Source organism: Scyliorhinus canicula, chromosome 18 (assembly GCF_902713615.1).
Source record: "Scyliorhinus canicula chromosome 18, sScyCan1.1, whole genome shotgun sequence".
NCBI lineage: Eukaryota > Metazoa > Chordata > Chondrichthyes > Carcharhiniformes > Scyliorhinidae > Scyliorhinus > Scyliorhinus canicula.
The window spans coordinates 48,629,545-48,635,888 of NC_052163.1; the positions used below are offsets into that span (position 1 = coordinate 48,629,545).

The 6,344-nt window shown below is 44.8% G+C and overlaps 1 long non-coding RNA gene across 1 annotated transcript; it reads right to left on the reverse strand.

The window, feature by feature from the left end:
* Window positions 1-2,825: 2,825 nt before the first annotated feature.
* On the reverse strand, window positions 2,826-5,399 carry LOC119953381. The gene is made up of 2 exons (XR_005458011.1): window positions 4,539-5,399; window positions 2,826-3,819 (listed from the first exon to the last, which is right to left on the reverse strand). It is a non-coding gene; the product is annotated as an uncharacterized LOC119953381 (long non-coding RNA).
* Between the last annotated feature and the right edge of the window lie 945 nt (window positions 5,400-6,344).

Below are 6,344 nucleotides of genomic sequence, written 5' to 3' on the forward strand. Positions count from 1 at the left end.
TTAGGACTACATTTCTTTTCTCTTCCCCCACTTCAATGGCTTCCTGTACCATGATGCTGTCAAGTGTCATCTTTAGTTCTGTTTTTTCTTCTCCTTAACAAACAATTAATCTTTATTAATTGTTTAAACAACAGCTGGATGGGCTGCTCACTGGGTTGAACATTGTTCCAAACAAAGATACGCCAGGAACCTATGTTTCAAGTTGACTTTCGGGGGCTTGACACAATCTCGCAGTTAACATCAGTGGGGGCTCTTAACAGTTGGCAAATGAAGTTGATGTATAGTGGGGTGGGGGCATCCATACGGCTGCTGTCGCTCTGCAGAAAGTGGTCAGTGGGGTGCGCAGCAAGATGGCTGTCTTGCAGGCTGTGGCAGTAGCGGTCTGTAACTGGATCCCCTGTCCCGCACCCTCCCCCCATCCGGGCCTCTCAGGGTCGTCTCCCATCCCCAGCCAGCCTGGCCAGTGTCAGGACTGGCAGTCCATAGTCAGGACTGGCAGCCCATAGTCACGCCTATGTCCTTCCTCCTCCTCTCTCTCCCTCATCAGCCATTGCACCCTTTCCACAATTTTTAAAAGCACAAGTGAACCTCGCCATCCGGAATTGACCCCGATGGAAGCAGAGAATCACGGAAGCCCAGGAGAATACATGGTCAGGCCTGCTAATGATATGCAAATGAAGTTTACTGTACGCGTGGAGCTACTGCCGAGGCACTGGAGAATTGCAATTTGGCACACAGTGCCACCTGGTCTGTGATAGAGCAATGCACAGGGCTGCAAAGATATGCTTCTGCTGCCTTGACAGGTCCGGTGGGGCCTTGCAGTACAGTCCCGAGTGTGCCCGCATCGTCATGGTCCCCTGTGCCCGACGTAAATTGACACAGCTGCAGGGCGACGTCCTTGATAATGACGAAGAGCAGAGTGTGGCCTCTGATGAGAAGAAAGTCCAGGAGGGAGTGGCCAAAGAGGGGATGAAGGATGGGGGCCAGGCAGATGCGAGGGTTCACTTGGGTAAGAGGACCAGCTATGCTCTCAGTGCTCAGGCAGTGTGGAGTTTGTACCTTGGGTGCTCCGGTTTCCTCCCACAGTCCAAAGAGGTGCAGGTTAGGTAGATTGGCTATGCTAAATTGCCCCTAAGTGTCCAAAGGTTAGTTGGGGTTACTAAGTTACAGGGATAGGATGGAGGTGTGGGCTGAAGGAGGGTGCTCTTTCAAGGGCTGGCGTAGACTCAATGGGCCAAATGGCCTCCTTCTGCACTATAAATTCTAATGATTCCTATGATCCTTTTACCTCATAGCACTAGAGGGGAATTAGGGGCGAGGGTATCGGGTTTACTGATTAATGCCAGAGCCCTTCCAGGACATGTTACTCTTGTTTTGAATAGGCCTAACCATTTTCCTTACATTGGGGACCTGTGAGAAAAGCTGCATCCAGATGGGGTGAAGACATCACTGGGAGGAGGGTTAAAGATAGTGAGGCCTTAAGGTTGTGAACAAGAGACTTTAATAAGGTGACGAGTGCAATTGTGACATTATTATAACCCTCAACGACCTGTGCCTAACTTCACCTGTGTCGACAAATCTTGACACTGATGAACCTTCCCAGTACGTCTCAATGCATTCCAAGGATGCACAGCAGCACAGAGACGGCTGCTGTGTTCCATGCCCTGTTGTCCGAGGTGCCCTTGGCTGTGTTCTCTGGTGGGCCCCAACCTAATTTCAGGTGGCACTGATGTTGCCACATCACTCTGCTCTATCCACTGCCCTCAAAATGCACCATACTCAGGATTTAGGGAAGGGGGGGGGGGCATTCAGAAAGGTTGGTCACTCCCATGTGGAAGGGCCCAGAACGTGCTCCACCACTTCCTCCTTCATCTGAGAGCTTGTGGGCTCCTGAGTTACTCCATGGGATGGAGGGACAGCTGGAATGAGCCTCAATATCACCTTGCACTGTCAGTTCTGGAGCCATAATATTGCCTGGAACATGGTGTTGAGACTTTCAGCCATGGTCCTCAGGGATGGCGATATGCTTCAGAGCTCTCCAATCATGGCTCTGATGTATTGCCCAGGTTTTTCATTGTAGACACTACCCTTTCAGTACTACACAACACCAGCAACATCTCCTGCAACTGAAGGCTTTGGGACTCCTCCATTCAGCCTCCTGGTGTTTGTTTTTGCATCTCCAGTAGCTGAGGGACGAACATGTCCAGAGGTCAGCCCCTGGCTGGGGCACAACAGAGTCGTGGGCTCCAGCAGGACTCAAGTTGGCCGGATCCCTGGGGTGCACCTGGCTCCATCTAATGTACATCAGAACCTGTGTGGTTCTCACCAGATAGTCACACAGATGCCACACCGAGGTGCTGGTTTCTGCAATGGTGGAAGTGTGGATGATAATTGTGACACGTCATCCGGAGCCTTCATGGAGATCTCCTCAGGAGGTGCTTCGAGGCTGGCTGGGGGAGGGGGGCACTGCTGGTTGGTGGCCAAGGCTCATCAGTTGATGTTCCAGACCCACCAAAATTTTTGATATGATCCAGCTGAGGACCAATACATTGCTGTTTAAAATAGACAGAGTTTGAGATTCAAGGCACTTGCCAAGAGAATAAACCAAAATATTCCACAGGTATGGGGCGGCATGGTGACGCAGTGATTAGCACTGCTGCCTACTGCGCTGAGAACTCAGGTTTGATCCCGGCCCCGGGTCACTGTCCGTGTGGAGTTTAACCCCCACAACCCAAACGTGTGCAGTTAGTTGGACTAAATTTCCCCTTAATTCAAAAAAAATAATTTGGTACTCAAGTTTATTCTTTTAAAAAAGATTCCACGGGTTTTGTACAAACATAATCTTTACTGTACAAGTTATTATTCAATTTACAATATCTGCTTTTATACTCTTAATATTCAGGATCAATGAGTTACATGTGAATTAACAGTCAAACTCTGATCAAAGACAGCAGGCACTGCACACTAAATAATAGATGCAGCCAAGACAGATTCCACGGATTTCTCTGGGGAATAACCTACCAAGATGTCAGTAAACATTGAGTCAACTAATTTCATTGGAACTCTGTTTCTCACAAGGGATTCTAGTCTTCACACAAAATTTCACCTCGGAATTCTCTCAAAGTCATTCCAAGTCAGATGGCTTCAATGATGACCCTCTCTCAGGGTTTCAACCTTATTGTCTGGCACTCGGTTCTCTTTGATTCCTAAGTCTTCACTCCAGCAACTCAAGCACAACTTCACCTCTTCAGCAATGCCAAGCAGAGTGCTACTGTTCCTAAAGGGGTGCCTTCCCCCTACATTACGAAGCATGGAGTCACCAATATTCTGCTGCCTTCTTAGATTTTCAGGGTTCTCCGTTTACTTGAAGTCTGCCAACCACAGCCCCTTTTCTGCTCAAATTCTCTTTTAACTGCTCCTCCATTTCTTAACAGGGACCTCTCCCTGTCCCCTCTCTTTGTCCCCCGTCTGGGATTCCTCTCAATTATGATGCTCTGCTCCTGGTCACATCATCCGTTCCTTGTGCCATTTTCTTTTTCTGCAGGCACATTAAGTACATCGGCGGACTGAAGAACTTCAAAATGTTAGAATCGTTCGGTCCTGGTGTCCGCTCCAGACAAGAAAGTATGTTGAATCTCATAACGTTTTAAGGATCCTGCTCCAGATCAGATTTGGCATTTTGCTTTCAGAATCATCACTCTACAACAAAGCATCTTTCTCTCCATCCATTCCGTTGGATATGCTGCATTGTTGGAATGATCTGATGACAGATGTGTTTTGTTATGATCCTTGGCCTGACCATCAGGTTTTTCGTTAGATCTGGTTGGGGAGCAATAATGTTTTGTTCAAAGCAAAGTTTGAAACTCAAGATGCTTACTAAATTAATAAAGTCACATGATTTCATAACACATAAAAATAAGTTTTACTATGGAAGGACATAAAGATAAAACAATTAGCAATATCTATCTTGTGCTCTAACATTTAGGAAGTGTGAGGTCCACGTGAATTAACAAGCCAACTGGGGTGGAACATGTCGTACGACACAATAAATAGAAAATGTGACCACCATTGTGATGAGTCCATGGATTTCTCAACAATGAAGCCAGTAACAAAACCAATTTCACTGAAACTCCATCTCTCTCACAAGGGATTCTAATATTTATCTTTGAAGAGCTTGTCTTGCAATTTTGTACAAAAGTCGCTCCAACAGGAAATGATGGCTCATCTTGCAGGACTTCAATCTAGTCTCCTGAGATTATGCTCCCTTGGATTCCGGAGTGTACACTGAAACCCCAACTCACATGCACAATGTTAGATCCAAGGCACTGCTGCTCTAAAGGGCTACCTTGGCTCAATGGCACGCATCACTGAGTCACCAAACTTCAGCTACCTACTGGGATCTTCAGGGCTTCCCCCGTGCCCTCTTCGATTACCAGGGTTTTGCCTGAGCACATTTCACTTAAAGTCTACTCCCTGCAGCTCTTTTTCTAAATTGTGCCTCTTTTTTTCTTTTACTGGGTCTGGTCTCTGTCCCTTACCTGAGACTTCCTTTTGGGGCCTCTCCCTGCCCCATGCTTGGGACACTTGCTGGTTATAGCTCTCTGCTCCTGGTCACCTAGGTTTTCAGGTTGTCTTTATCTCTGCCCATATTGGGCCCATCCTTGGCCCAAATAGTTTAGACTGCCGTACTGCGCTGGCGTGGAACGTCTGAAGTTTGTTGGGAGTTGAAGTTCCCGACCTCCACTCTCAATGAGGAAAGTATAGTATTAATAGAATCCCATGATTTGATGACACACTACAAAAATCAAGCGGTGGAAGTACACATATTTCCAATCGTGAGAAAGCTCTTTCGTTTACCTATTATATTTGGGTGAATTCGATCCTTGAATGGTTTGTTAAAGCTCATATCCAAAGGTTGAACTACAGACATTAAACCTCCTGGTATAACTGCAACATATGTGTTATTTCTCGGTTTTATAGGATCTGAACATATCTCACACTAGGATCTGAACATATCTCACACTAATGAGCGACATTCTTTATGTAGGCCACCCATTATCGATCCATAACTTCACTCCATCCTCATCCATCCAACTGCTGTCATAGACATGCACAAAATTTCCTGCAGAGTTCAAGTTGTGATGCAGCTTAATGTGCCATAATGGGTATTTATGCTGCTCTCCAATGAATCATCGCTGGAAACTAGTAAATTCGACACCAAGCTGGATGCATTAAACTCAATTGTTATGGGTCAAGGTTTAGAGAATCCCAAAGTGTATCATGGAGTTCACCTGACCCACAACTTTTAATAGATTGTGGTATGGGGAGCACACGGCTCACCCTACAGGTGTGGTATAGCAGAAATGGACGAGTATTTTAAAAAACAAAACAATGTTTATTCTATGAACTCAAGTTAATCTTTCTAAAACAGTGAACATCCTAGCAACCAGTAAATCAAATACATCCCCCAAAGAATACAACACTAAGTAATCTGTATGCTATTCTTTTAACATCCAAAAGACTTAACAAACCTCCAAACAGGAGCACATCAGGGTTTACATTCAAGACTGAAAACATTTATACTTCTTCTGAATTCACCAAATGATCCATAGATAGTTTTTGGATGGCAGAGATCAACAGTAGTGCAGCTCACTTTTAACTTCAGATTAAGCTCACTGAAAAACACGACACACCCAAGTTTTCTCAAACTGAAACTAAAAAAGCAGAAGTAGAGCTCAGCTCCACCCACAATCTGACATCACTCCAGTAACATGAGCAGCTCGATTTCTTAAAAGTACATTTCTTAAACACCCTTTTCTTAAAGGGTACTCTCACATGACATAATGCCTTCCTTTAAGTCATTAATACAAGTAGTTGTGGCTCCTGAAATGATCCAACAATAATAGCCTACTTATCGGTAAATGACCATTTTATTCCTATGGTTATTTTGCCCTTTAACCAATCCTCTAATATATTATCTTAATCCTACAAGCCCTTTTTTTTTTTGCAACAACCTTTTGTGCAGCACATTACTGAATACCTGTTGAAAGTCCAAATAGATTACATCCACTGGTTCACCTATATTTACTTTGCTATTGCATCTTCAAAATTTTCTAATTGATATCAAATACTAATTTCTTCAAGGAATCACATCGGTTCTGTCTATGATTTTCTAAGTGCCCTGTTACTACTCCTTAATAATGGATTTGAGCATTTTCCTAATGACGTTAGGCTGACTGACCTGTATTTTCTCACTTTCTCTCCTTTTTTGAATAAATCCCTTCATTCTGAGACATGGGACCCTAACCCCATATCAACCTGTCAGGCAAGGCTCTCATTCAATT